Raw genomic sequence first — 14,167 nt, forward strand, 5'->3', positions numbered from 1 at the left:
TGCCATCCCTGAAAACTAAGCATCCATCATTTTTTTTCCCTTACACCAGTACACTCTGAACTTATCTCCTCATTCCCATTCTTGTCCTCTTTATCAGGAGAACCAGATAGATATCCTTTCAAAAATACAGCTCCTCTTCTCAAAGTCCTCTCATAGCTTCCCATTGTTACTAAAATACCATATCATTTAAAAATACCGTACTATGTGGTTTTAGTAGTTGGGCATGGGCAAGAGTGTTTGAAGAGCTGGATAGCCCTGTATGTACCCATCTATCTCCTTTTGGAGAGGCACTGTTATTGCCTCTCTTATTCTCAGAGGCTGTGGGCAAGCCATGTACAAAGCCATGGGAAAGCCAGATAAATCATCCTGAAATGATCTGACACCTTATGCTTATGAGAAGAGTGTTGATTCTTGGCAGCAGAGAGCTCCAGAGAGTCTAGAGGCTTATATGTTGACTCAGCTCACTCGTGGAGACCCCCAGAGGGCTTACATGTCTGCTGCATCTCCTTGCAAAGCAGCACCCATTTTGTAATATCTGTCAATGGTGCTATTTGTTTTGGCCTTTCCTGGGTAAATTTGGTGAGCTGCCAGGGCAACAAAGGGCATTCAGATTGGAGTTGGAAGAAGCAGCTGGGGTGAATCTCTAAGTGGTAGAGAGGAAGTAGGGCAAAGGAAACTGGCAACCACACATATGAGCTAAACTTACCAACTTACTTGCTTTTATTTGAAGAAACAGAAAAGCTCAAAGAATGCTCCAACAGGCCTTAACATGCTGCAAGAAATGCTTCATCCCTGGGGTGATCCACCTTTCATCCCAGTGGTGAGGAATCATGCCAGGATTTCAACCTAATTACTGCTCTTGACTTTTTTTTTTTTTTTTTTTTTGCTCTTGGCAAAAATTATCTGAAGAATTTCAGATGTGTGATCAACAAACGAAGGACAGAGTAAAAATTCCGGCTCTGTGCTTGGTCCATCTAGGATACTCATATATCTGAGAAATAAAAAAGAAAGAGTTATTGGCATGAAAACACCAGGAACATGTATCAGCTGATAAATAAAGAACACAACAAAATAACCTCGGAAAAAATCTTTATGTCTCATGGACGAGGTATGCCCAATCAAAATTGCTAGAATAACTCAAGAAAAAATTTTTTGGTTTTTAACTCTTTCACAAAGTTAGCAAAGGTGGGCTTGCATGAGGACCACAATATTAGAAGTTTTCATATTTTAATCTAAATAACTTGCCATAATTCTCAAGACTATTAGAGTCCTATGGGTTTTTCAAAAGAATGTTGAAACCTCTTTCATTGCTTTGGATTTTATGCAGCCACATCATTACTGAAGACATTTAACCTGATTTTTTTTTAATTCAAAGGTTATTCACTATGACCCTTCTTGCTTTGATTTTATGCAAGACATCATTAATTATGTGTGCTATTAGAATTTCAACACCTCTTTCAAATTTGCATTATGTACATCTGCATTTGACTACGTATTTTTATCTGAATCAATTAAAATGCTTCATAGGTGAAGAAAAAAAAACTCATTTGTTTTATTGCACCTTGGAGTATAAGACATCACAATCTAGTACCTCATAAATATTTTTCCTTCTTAAGTCATTGCCTGGAAAACACATTTGTCTAATTTTTTTCTATAAAGCTAAAATTATAGAGACTAAATTTTGTAAATGTTACTGAAGTCTTTTCTCCATGTATAATCACATGCTCACGCAATTGGAACGTCTTCAAGCAATGTCAGTGTAGCCTGAATCTAGTTGAGTCTTTACTGACTTACAGTTATTTTATTGCTTAGACTACCTAACACAGACTATCCACTTTCTTGCGATGGTAGCCTGTCTCATGTCTCAAGCTAAATTATTTTTTTCCATTGGTTAAAATCATGCCTATTCATTTATTTATTTATTTTTGTTGCCTATTCTTGATATGGGTTTTGATCATAGAAGACAGAAAAGAGCTGGTCAAACGAAATTATATGATAGTTATTACCAAAAAAATGTGTGTGGGGGCAAAAGTATGGTGACATTTTGCCATTTTAGTTCTTTTACTGATTGTTGAAAGTTGACATAAACAGTTCACATATTTAATTTATTTGAAGAAAATTTTTAGAAATGAATAAATGTGTAATAGTTTTCTATAAGTGACTGAAATTCTTACATGGTAGCATAGCCGATTTTTAAAAATCCAGTGTTGATATGAGAACACAACTATTTTCTCAGTAGAAGTGTCTCATTTTTAAATTAGCTCCATAAATCTTATGTTCTTTCCAGTAAATTAAAGCAGGTTCATATTTGAAGTATGAAGAGTCTGAAATTGAAGTCAAATGCACTCAACAGTGTATAAAGCACTTATCTGCTAAATGCTCTCATATTCAAAAAAAGTGACCAAATATTTAAGAAGATTGCCAGGTTATGACAATAAATATAAATCTCAAGCACAAATCACTAATGTGCCCATGTTGCATTTAGGGAAACCAAGTCTGTTTAATATTTGTTCTGCTTATCTATGCTTCCTTTCTCTTAGAGTTCTTTACATGTAAATATAAATTTTAAATTTTGATATGTAATAAAAGCACCCAAACCTTGCATCATATTCTAATAAAACATATCACGAGATATTTTCCCTACCTGATCAACATACAGCTAAATAAAACCTATTTATTTTTATAATTTTTTACCATAAAACATTATTTATTAAGCAAATATGATTGGTGCTTCAGTATTAGCCCTTTTGCTAAGGAGAAAAAGCAAAGCTTGGGTTGCTCCAGTACAAACAACCAGAATTCAGACTTTTTTTCTTTATGCGATAATGTAGATGATATCTTGAAAAATCTTTACAAGTTATTTCCAAGGATTGACTGTAACTAAATGTTGGCATTTTCACAGCAGCGACTCTTAGGTTGAATTCCCCAGAATCTGGCACTGAGATAGGGATCCATGTGTTAGTACCTGTGATTTGTCAAGGAAGACCTCTTGGGAGAAGCAGATTAGAGGGTAGAGGAGGTAGGACAGGGAAGGGGAAAGAAGACAAGCAAGAGACATTTCAGGTGAATTAGGAGGTTCACGCTGATTCCTCAGGGAACCTAAATTACGTCTTCGGTTTGGCCCACTATGAGGCGAAGGCTAGACTGTCAAACTCCAATACAAGTCAGTACTTGGTATGGGTTTTCCCAGGAATGTGGCTCTCCTCAGACAATTCTGTTCTTCTGTTCCTGGAGCATGGGCAGAAAGGGCTCCCACAGCTCAAGGTCAGTCCTCCATGGGAGGCAGAAATCACTAATCCAAGGGTATATTCAGAGTTTAGGCATTTTCAAAGAAAATGTGCTTGCAGTTTGGAGTGGAGGGGGTGGTCGGGAATCACCAGGTACATATGATAAGAAGTATAAAGAGCAGAGCACTGTAAAGGTTTGAAGATAAGGAAATAGAAAAAAAAATGAGATAACTACTAGAAACCCAGAACATATTCATTATGGGAAGATTCTTAGCTCAGGTAAACTGTGTTGTTGTGTGAGCTCCAGAGGAAGGTTGGTCTTAAAACGCTCAGCTCACATTTGAAATTACCAGAACAGTCTCCATTTGAGTTCAGTGAACTTGATTTGGGCCTCAGACTGGAAAGGAGCCTGGATCTCTAAGGGCCTAGGAAATCTGTGGAAGCAAAACTCAGAGGAGGCCTGGAAAGATGGTAGGCCTAGCAAGAAAGGACAATGACCCTGGGTTAAGGCCAAAGGAGGGGCCAGCTGCTTCCAAGGGAAATAAAAGTGAAGTTGTCCAAGAACAGACTGTTTAAAGCTTTAAACCTGTGCCAAGTTTATTGAGGAATGTGAGACTGTGTTCGTACAAATTACCTCAACACTATAAAATTTGTATTCTGAAAATTTCTCACGCTGTAATAGAGATTCAGAGCCTTTTCAAATTTTCAATCTATAATTTTGTGGTCCTACATTACTTGTATATGTTAATGTATCCTGAGAATAATGTGTTGTAGTGAACAGCATCAGGTTGCTAGGGAAAAAAAAAAAGAAAAGACAAGACTCTTCCCTGTGTGGCTTTGGTGGGAACCATCTTGCCCTTGTGATTATAAAGAAATTTGTCCAAAATAAGAATGAGAAGGAACTCATTAAGGAGAGACTGCTATTCATACCTTGTATTAGATGTACTATTTGGACACTATATGTCTTTTAGATGCATTTTCATGTTTTTTAATTATATTTACAAAAATATTCATAGCAGATAATAAGTATAGATATTCAGCATTGTTAGATGGTAAGCTTGCTTTGTCCACATTCTAGAAGACTCAATTCTTAATGTTATAAAAAAAAAAGAAATAATAGAAAGCTAAGAAAGGAGAACACTTGATAGTATTTTTACTTTCATTTGTTTTTTTTTTAAAGACGTTTTAAAAGGAGTTATAGAGTCATAAAAAAATCAAGAGGAAGGTACAGAGATTCCCATTATTCCTATGTTAATTGCTTTTTAGCACTGTGACAAATACCTTAGAAAAAAAACTTCAAGAAGGAAAGATTTATTCTGGCTCATAATTCAGAGGTTTTAGTTCATGGTCAGCTGGCTTCATTTCTCAGGGCCTGAGGTAAGGCAGAATATCATGGCAGAAGGTTATGGTGGATTAAGCTTCTCAGCTCATGATAGCCATGAGCAGAGAGGGAGAAAAGAGCTAGGGACAAGATATAGTCTTCAAGGGCCCGCTTCTTGCAATGAGGCCCCACCTTCTATAGATTTAACTTCCTCCCAATAATCTAGTTAGCTATAAATCCATCAATGAATTAATCCACTGATGAGGTTAGAGTTTTTATGATCTAATCACTTCTTCCTCCGCCTTTTTAAACCAGTTTTAAACCACATAATATATTGGCTTCCTCTAATCCTCCAAAGAAAATGAATGAGTTTTGTTTTTTTAAACACATACAGGGTGGATTTTTAAACCACAGCTATAATTATTCTGATTGGTGTTCATATTGTCCCAATTTGACTCACTAAAGCAAATCAATTCAAGTTTACCTCCAGATTCTTTTGGAAGATCGGTTTCTGTTTTCTCTTATCAAATGATAATCCATTCTTATCTTGCAACTTTTCTGCCTACTTTTGCAGTGAGCCATCTCTTCAAAGGGTCCTGATTTCTTTCAGAGGAAAGATATTTGGAAACCATAGTCTTGGCAGTTGTGTTTAGTGTGTTGTAAGTTGGCCATTGTTCCCAGGCCACTGATATGAACAGAAAGAAAACATGCTTTTAATTCTTTAGAGATAAATGTTTTTTAATTTATACAGATATTTCATAGACAATATTATGGCTGCAAGAATTTTACAAAATTTATTGATGTTATATCTATATCTCCTTTGTCCCATGTCCACACTCTAATTTGTAAGGATACCATCTAATTACTCATTTGCTTTGATCCCATGTCCACACTCTAATTTGTAAGGATACCATCTAATTACTCATTTGCTTTGAGCTGCATTACCCATAGATTAGCCTTGGACTAACCATGACTATACCACCACAATGATCAGCAATAAGATTATGAGAAAATTGTGGTTTTTAAAAAGTATGTTCTTTTTGTTTTTAAAACATATCTCTTTGGAGAGGTATAGTCAAAATCTTTATTTTTTAAAATCATTTAGAACAGATCCCATTTGTTGGTTAATATTTTTTTCAATGGTATTATATAGTTTTAATGTGTGTCAAAACAGACTTTTATGTATACTTGTGCAATTTTAATAACTATAGTTTAAGTAGATTTCAATTTGCAGCAGCAAAAAATCGGGAAATTTAAAACTTTTAAAATTCTAAGTAATTCTATGTCTGGGGCTTTGTCTTAATAAAATAAAATATGATATACAGCTCTATATGAAAATGTGTTCATTAAGGTTTTTTTATAAAAATCATGAGGAATATCCTAAAAACAGAGTGATAGAAGAATGATTATGAAATATATGAGACATGGAATGTTATGCAGCTATTAAAAAAAAATCAAGTTTCCCAAGGAAACTTTTACTGACAAGAAAAAACACTCATAATGTGACATTTAACATACTGGACCCAAAACTTTACATGTACTATTACCTCAATTTGGAGATAATATACATAGAAAAATGATTGGATGATCACAAATCAAAATATTAACAATGTGGTAATACTTTTCTTATTATGCCATGTTATTCCATTTTATATGTAATGTACATTTTATAATTTTATGATAAAATTCTTATAAAGACAAGTCAAATTATGGTTATTTTAAAACTAGAAGAAAAGGCATGTAAAGTATTACTTTTGAATTGAAGAATGATATAAAACTATTGAAATATTAAACCCAATATATTTGTCTATGTAAATTGAAAAACAAGATGAAGTAAAATAATCATTAATAAACTTTAAAATAAATACCAAAATAATTCTTTGAAGTTATTATATACATCTTTATAGAGGTGTGATATCAATAATTTATCCAGAAAAAAAGCCCAAAACCTCAGTGAAAGAAAATAAGAAATACAGTACATAGAATTCATTCAAATGACCAATAAACAGGAAAAACTATTACATAAATCTAGTATTTAATCTTTTTTTTTTTTTCATTTTACGGTGAGGAAAGTGAGGATCAAAAAATTAAGTCACTTTCAAGTATAATAACAAAGCTGAAATTTCCCCTCGCTATGGGCTCAGAACTCCTGCCCTGTTCCACAGAACTGAGGATGCAAGGTGTGCTGCCTCAGCTAGGTCTGTTTTCTTGTGGCTCACCATTCTTTCCCCCAGCTTTATTGACATATAATTGACAAAATCTGTATATATTTAAGGTGGACAGCAGGTGTTTGATATCCATATACCTTTGAAATGATTATCAGAATCAAGCTAATTAAAATACACATCACTTCATACAATTATTCCTTTGTTTGTGGAGGGGGCACGAGGACACTTAAGAATTACTTTCTTGACAAATATAAAGGATAGTCTAAAGTATTATTAACTACATTCACAAATGGTATCTACTGGATCTCCAGAATTTATTCATCCTGTGTGCCTGAAATGTTGTACCCTTTGGCCAATTATCCCTCCATTTCCTTCACACCCAGCCCCTCAGCCCCTGACAGCTCTCAACTTTTATGAGCTTTTAGATTTCACATGTACTTAATATCACACAGTATTGTCTTTCCTCATCTGGCTCACTTCACTTAACTGTAATGTCCTCCAGTTCATCCATGTTTGCAAAACACAGGATTTCCTTCTCCTCCTTCTCCTTTTTTTTTTTTTAATAAAAAACAAAACAAAACATTTTTTTGTTGTTTTATCTTTCTAATTAAGTTCTCTCGAGGTTAGAATGAGGACTAGTCTTTCTACTATGAATACTAGACACTCACCAAGTTTAAATTGTATGACTCAATCATTGTTTGGTTCTATGTAGAGTGTACATTTTTATTAAGCCTTTAATGTTAACAAAGTAATTACATTATCACCATTATTACAGTCAAATGCATTTTAAGCTATTCTTCAGTCTAACTAGTAAAGCATTTCTTTTTTTTTAATTAGTTGTTCAAAACATTACAATGCTCTTGACATCATATTTCATACATTTGATTCAAGTGGGTTATGAACTCCCATTTTTATCACGTGTACAGATTGCAGAATCACATTGGTTACACATCCACGTTTATACATACTGCCATACTAGTGTCTGTTGTATTTTGCTACCTTTCCTATCCCCTACTCTGCCCCCTTCCCTCCCCTCCCCTCCCATCTTCTCTCTCTACCCCATCTACTGTAATTCATTTCTCTCTCTTGTTTTTTTTGTAAAGCATTTCTTATGATATTAAATAATTTATATTTAGCTGACAATCCACAACTATTTTGAAGAAAAATTTTTAAGGACTTTCATACCCTTATCTATTAAGTTGTTTCTGTTAGTTCAAACATAAATACTATGATTAGGTTTTCGATATTTATTGCAGTGATATTTCTCTTCACTATCCACTCCCACCCCCTTATTTGGTGACAGATATGACCATGAATTCAAAGTACATTCCCTGATTTAAAAAAGAAATTCTATCTGATCTATTCATTAGGGATTTTTACATGCAACCAGAAATCAATAGGATGTTTTAAAATATATATATATATATATATATATATATATATATATATATATATATATATTTAGTTTTAGGTGGACACAATATCTTTATTTTATTTTTATGTGATGCTGAGGATCAAACCCAGTGCTTCACACACGCTAGGCAAGCACTCATGACCATGAATTCAAAGTACATTCCCTGATTTAAAAAAGAAATTCTATCTGATCTATTCATTAGGGATTTTTACATGCAACCAGAAATCAATAGGATGTTTTAAAATATATATATATATATATATATATATATATATATATTTAGTTTTAGGTGGACACAATATCTTTATTTTATTTTTATGTGATGCTGAGGATCAAACCCAGTGCTTCACACACGCTAGGCAAGCACTCTACCACTAAGCCACAACCTCAGCTCCGATAGGCTGTATTTTTAATTTTTTTTTTATTTGTAGTATTGTGTTAATCATAGTTAAAAAGAAATTGCTAGTGTGACCTAAGGGAGAGTTATGACTAGTGTCTTTATTCTGAGACAATGACGGGAAAAAGAGTTTTTTGGTTTTTTTTTTTAGTCACGTAATTATAAGTAGAACAAACTAAATAGGCTTCAGTCTTACAGCTGGTCATCGATGATTATTGCACATTCTCATCAATAACAGAATCTCTGGTGTAGACACAATATCCTCTCTAGGAAGTGATTCTGTATTGAACCAAGTTTCCTAGCTGATTCTGATAAGCTCCCCTACCAAAGAACAAGGCACCATTATCCCAGGGCTTCTCAAGCTTCTCCAACTTGAACATGCACACAGTTCACCTGTGAGCCTTATTAAAATGCAGATCTGGTTTGGTAGGTTTTAGGTGCAGCCTGAGAGTCTGCATTTCTAATAGCACACAAGTGATACCAATGTTGCTGATTCCAGATCATACTTTGTGGATTTGTTTCATTTTATTTGCTGTACTGGATATTGAAGGTAGGAGCACTCTATTTGTGCTATATCCCCAGCCCTTTTCACTTTTTTAATTTGGAGAGAGGGTCTCCTTAGTTTGCCAAGGCCTCAAACTTGTGATCCTCCTGCCTCAGCCTTCCAAATCACTGGGATTACAGTCTTGTGCCACACTATCATTCATATATATATTTAAACTCACAAATTATATATATATAATTTGTGAGTTTAAAGTAGTAGAAGCTCTTCCCAACTCTTAATCACCAATGTATGCAGCATATCTGTGAACATATTGTGGGTTTGATGCATTTGTCTTCATCTTTTTCTTGGCTATATTCTGTTCTGGTTTGAGAGAATCTCCTTCTGTTGAAGGATCACTTTCTACAATTATTAAACACTTTGTGCAGTGTTTCTTGCAAGTGATCCTACCGTTAGTAGAGAAGTAGAAATGAAGACAAGAAGGAAGAGAATAAGAGACTTGCACACTGGTTAGCAGTGGCCCCGTAACTCCTTTGCCTGAGCCCAATGGCAGAATAAGTGAACCCCCATCATTCCTCAGGGACTCAAAACTAGAAACCTGGTAGTTTATGGTGCTGTTCATGTCTGCTTATTGTCTCCAGTGTTAGGTAGTAGCTAGAATGAGCAGTGAAATGCAGGCAAGGTAACAAGTATTCTTTAAATTACTTTAGGGTCTTCTTTAAACAAGTTCCAAAGTAGACAAGAAAGCAAAGGGTGATAGTTAATTTGTAGAAAATAAACAGAAGCAAGGGAGCTAGTTCTAAATCACTTCAAGAAAAAAGGATTAATTAGACAAACTCTTGGCAGGGTCCATTAATGTTGATGTAAAGCTAGGAATTATAGCTATAAGTGTCTCCATTTGTCTGGGAAGGAAGTGTCCTTTAGTAGCTCAGGCACACTAAGGTAAATTTTGACCACATATTGATCCCATTGCCCACGTTAATATGGGACTGACTTGTAGATGAAGTCCCCCTAAATAGGATGGCCGCCTTGACCATTCCGGAGAGGAACAACTAAGGTCCCAAACTCCACAACCCTAGGCGAGGAGGAGTTGAACACCTGATTGGCAAAAAGTAAAAAAGGTGTTCCCCAGATCTCCTGGTAAACATCAAATAGTAATAAATCTGGAGACAGCCTGTCTCCTTAGTGGTTCTGTTCTTGGAGACAGCCATTTCTCTCTTGAGTGCGCTTTCTGCTTAAGCCTGACTTTGCTTTTACTTTAATTTCATCTATACTAAAGTTCTCTTGCATGGATTTTAGTGTGTCACTTTAAATTTTTTTTTCGTGGGAACACAAGAACAGAGGTTTGGAGTTTTAGCTCCCTGGTCTCTTATGACATCTTGGTTGTGCTCCCTTCCCTTTCACACCCCCACCCCATGCTTAAAATCATCTCTCATGGGCCAATCATAAATTTCTGAACATTTATTTTGTACAAGGTAGTTTAAGCTCTAAAAGAAACAAATGGTCACTGCTAAATGTAGTTTAACAAATGAACAAATGGTCACTGTTAAATGTAGTTTAACATTTACATATTTTTAAAAGACATGCAACAATAAATAACAAAGGAGTTGCAAAACAGCTGTATTTTATCTCAACAGTAAGAACAAGGCATAACCTAAAAGCTTAGCATTAGAGCAGACCTTAAAGATTATTAAATTTAGTTCTTACATAGTACACGAACTAACTACCATACTATAGGCAATTATCAAACCTCTGTTTAAATTATTCCAGGCACAGAAGGTTCACTAAATTCTAGAGCAGCTCACGTGGTTAGAAAGTCTTTATTCACACAGATTGTTCCTTCTATTTCAAATGTGGAAATAGTACCCACAGGTTGCAGAGGGAGAGAAGTTATTGTCTACTAGAAAAGGCTGGAGAGATCTCTTAGAAAAGTGAAGTATTTGGTTGTAATCTTGCATTCTGCTGGAATTTATGGAGGTAGAGAGAGGTGGGAGGGCAACATTCTATTCTCTTAGAATCACACTTCCTAATTACTAATCTAGATCCTCTAATTTATGCTCCAGTATTAATGGGTGTCTCTCCTTTAAACACAGAAGAGGAATCAGCAGCAGGTTAGATCTGTCATTTCGTAGATAATATTTGAGAAAACTAGTAGATTTAGAGATTTCCCTCACTCATGAAACAGATGAGGATCCACCCACTACAGCTGGGGCTGCTCTAATCTGATTCTGAAAAGCTAGATTTATCCAGAGGGCAAACAAAGCATTCAGACACACAGCTGTTGTTTGGAGAACAGTATAGTTTTGGGGTAAAAAATTAAATGACAGACAATAAGCTATTGATGCCTGGGGCGCCTCAACTGTGTGGCTCCCCTGTGTGCTGAAACCAGGGGAGCTAGTCCATCCCTTCCAAGCCCATCTAGATGAGATGGTTCCTATTTTAAAGTCATGAACCGAAGTTTGGGTTTTATACAAAGCAGAAGTCTTCTGGGTTTCTCTTTTGATGGAGAACAGAGTCACCAGAAATCTAATTGAGAATGTAAATCACAAAGTACATATTGCTAAGAAGATAGAAAGACAGGCATATTAACACCTTCTCTCTGAAGTTTTCCTAGGTAAGCATTTTTGTTGGGGGAAAAAATGACAAGATGTGGGGTACACACACACACACACACACACACACACACACAGAGAGAGAGAGAGAGAGAGAGAGAGAGAGAGAGAGAGAGAGAGAGAGAGAGGAAGGCAATGTTGGAGACCATGCAAGAGATATCTCTCAGGGCCTATAAGTACTGGGACCTTCCTGAGGAAGTAGAGGGAACTATTTTCTAGTTAACTTTAGGAAATGGATGGTGAAGCCCCAAACTGGTTGAAAGCCATGTTCCTGGAAGACCTTTTGTTGCAGCAACTCTGCATGTTCAGAGGCAACAATAATGAAAAAGAAAATGTACACATTGCATGAAGTAAGTGGCTTTTATGGAAAGTAATGAAGAGGTTATGTTCTGCATCCAGAGTCTTATAGAGGCTTCTAGATATGGCAGCATAGAGAAGTGTGAGAAAGACATCCAGATTTTCAGAAATTATGGTGTAGGCCCTCAAAACTGTGGAATGGGGTTAAGGAGCAAGTTTAACCAGACAATTTGAGGACAAAGGGTCCTCAACTGATATTTATATGAAATTATTTGTTCCTAGGAAACTTTTCACCTGAATAATAACATTTTTTAATTGCTTTGCTTTCTTTTTAAAAATCTACTTTAAAAGGTCAGACAGTCTTCCAGAACAGAGAATATCTCCCACTGTGTTTTTACAGTTGAATAGTCCCTTCTACAAAGCCCTAGGGTTCTTTAAGTCCTGTTTTTCTTAATGTTTAAACATATTTTCCTTCTCTTGTCTATTCTTACAGTCTTTAAAAAATATGAACTCATTTATAAATATTTTAAGATGTAGAACACATGAAACCCCAAGCCATATTCTTCATCTTTGTTTCCATCTTTCACAAAGGGGAATAGTATTTAAAGGTATAGCTTAGCAAATTCTTGGGACTTCATCCACATGCAAAAATTATGCAAGAAAATTCCAAAGTTATCCAGAGTTTGCCTTTCTTGGGTAAAATTATTTTTAATTTTACTTAGAAGATACTTTAGTGTTTTCTTCCCACAACCTAAAAAATTTAAGAACAGTGTTGTTATGTGATGGTGGTTGACTCCAAGAAGCCTGGGCTGAATTCCTTTTTCTGGAACTGGCCTTACTATGCTCTGGCAAAACAAAACTAAGGAAAAAAGAAAAAGAAAAAGAAAGAAAAAAAATGATAGTGCATAGCTGCCCCTGTGCCTTGGAAATAAAAGTTTCCAAAATCTTTCAAATTTAAACTAGAGACTGAGTTGTTGCCTGAGGTGATTTTCCTAAACTGTTCCCTTTTTGTTCCTAAACCAACTCCTCTTTTGTCTGCTGAGAACTGTACCTAAACCATGAACACAATTTGGTTTTAAGATTTGATTCTTTCTTTATAAGTAATATTAAATAAAGGAATTAATGTACCTTTCTCTGGTGGAATATAAATTTAAATATGCATTAAAAATGTCTAAATTAGATAACTGCAAGACTTCAAGTCATTAAGTGTTCATTGGGCATCTTGAATGAATAAGTATATGACCATATGATGTCAAAAATAAAACTAAATATGACATGACTTTAGGTCTCAAGGAGTTTATGATTAAGAAAGAAACAAATAATGTTCATTTAGCAATTAAACAAGTGAAAAGGCTGATTTGTATGTACTTTTTGAGAATATTCCACATGCCCAGTGTGGGGGTGCACAACTGTAATCCTAGCAACTCTGGAGGCTGAGGCAGGAGGATCACAAGTTCATAGCCAGCCTCAGCAACTTAGACCCTAAACAACTTAGCAAAACCCTGTTTCAAAATTAAAAAAAAAAAAAAAAAAAAAAGGATAGGAATGTGGCTCAGTGGTAAAGTGCCCCTGGGTTCAATCCTGACTACCAAAAAAAAAAAAAAAAAAAGCCACAAAATTTCTCTGAAGGTTCTATGCATAATAAAGCAAAATAGGAAACCCAATTATATAAATCAGCTTGTTAGATAAATGACTATATCACATTAAATTTCTACTTTACTGAATGATAATCAATACAGCTGGAAAAATCCAATGAAGTGTTTTGCATTGTTCTTGGTACAAATATCCAGTTTCTCTTTTGCACCATAAATCTCATGTTAAATATTTTAGTGTTTACTATATTCCAAGGCATCATGCCATGGGCTATAAAGAATGAAAAGAGGCTTTAAAACACATTCTCTGTTCTCAAGGAATTTTTAGTATGGATTGCCCCACAAGGTTCCTACATGTAACAACCTCAAGAATTACAAAATTTCAAAGGAGGGAATTTTGTAAATTGCAATTAGGTTGTCAAGGATGTTGCATGGAGAAGACAGAAGGGTTGATGGAATTTCTGTGAGAGTTTTGCCCATTAAAGATAAGAGAAAGACAAGAATTCAAGGGCAAAGCAAAGGGCATGCAAAACATTTTCAGTGTAAAGTCACGCTTTAGTTATGCTCCAGTAACTGTTCCTTCTTGCAGTGATGGCTGATAAGGCCAGACCAGCATGTTGAGGCCACATTATGAAAG

This window comes from Ictidomys tridecemlineatus, chromosome 7 (assembly GCF_052094955.1).
Source record: "Ictidomys tridecemlineatus isolate mIctTri1 chromosome 7, mIctTri1.hap1, whole genome shotgun sequence".
In the NCBI taxonomy this organism is placed as follows: Eukaryota; Metazoa; Chordata; class Mammalia; order Rodentia; family Sciuridae; genus Ictidomys; species Ictidomys tridecemlineatus.